We start from the raw sequence: 1,205 nt of genomic DNA on the forward strand, positions 1-1,205 counted from the left end.
CATTTGTGTGAATATTTGATTCATTTTTCCCATCAGGCTCAGGGTCAGTTTCTTCTTGAGATTCATACTCAGAGTTGCATTGGTCAGAGTCTTTGCTACTTTCAGTGTCGGTGGAGTTTGCCACGTTCTCGCCATCAGGAGTCATGTGCATAATACCTATCATGTTTATTGGCACTAACGGTGGCATATCTTGCCCCTCAGGTGTTACCCAACTTGTGCCTCTATTTCCCCATGTGTCTATGGTTGCCGCTAGGTGTACCCAATCCACGTTATCCGACTCAGTCATACCCGGTAGGACATCCATATAAGGAGAATCCTTCCCATCATCAGTCTCTTTTTTGCATGTATAGCAATACCTTAATGGGGCGGAATGAACAGTGGTATCCGATCGATTATCGATGATAACCTTGCTTCCTAAAGGATGTGCACGACCATTCTCAAGATCGACTCGAATGACAGAGTCCTGGAATTGTAGGTAGACATGGTTTTTCGACCAGTCATGTACCATTTGTGCTTCCCTCATGAAAGGACGTCCTAAGATCATTTGATATGACATAGGATGCTTGGAGAAATCCATTACAATGAAGGTATGTTTTACCTTGTATCCCAGAACCTTGATCTTAAGGTCCCTTAACATTCCAATAGGTTTAGCAATAGTTCCATTTGCCATCTTAACCACTATGTTTGTGACTTCGAGGTGAGGTCTCCCCATGGATTCCCAACAGTTTTTAGTCACAATGCTCACTCCAGCACCACCATCAAGGATTCCCTTTAGAGTTAATCCCTTGGTAGTAATGGGGAGGGTGGCATTAGATTCGTCCCCTTCAAAGTACTGTCCCAACTTGTTAACAGGTATTTCCACGACCGAGTTTTCATCTAGGTTGGGTTGTAGATCCCAATGTTCTCCTTCATCTTGAAGCGTGTCGGGTCTATCCATATTTGCAAATTGTGGTAGCCCCGCCTTTAGTTCTCCATTGAGAAATGCCCGAAGAGCTAAGAATAGCTCAGGATCTCCGTATAATTTGGATATGATCGTGGTTCTGATCTCAGAGGACATGAAATCCATTAGCTTAGACACATTCAATGGTACTTTTCGAGACATCGCCCCTTGACTAGGGACTGGTGAAGATGGAATCACTTCCTCTTCGATGGGGTCAGGCATTCCCTCACTAAACATTCTTTCAAGCAAAAAGGGTGTTTGCCCA

Source organism: Cibotium barometz, chromosome 54 (assembly GCF_041138505.1).
Source record: "Cibotium barometz isolate CiBa-2024 chromosome 54, ASM4113850v1, whole genome shotgun sequence".
NCBI classification, from domain to species: domain Eukaryota; kingdom Viridiplantae; phylum Streptophyta; class Polypodiopsida; order Cyatheales; family Cibotiaceae; genus Cibotium; species Cibotium barometz.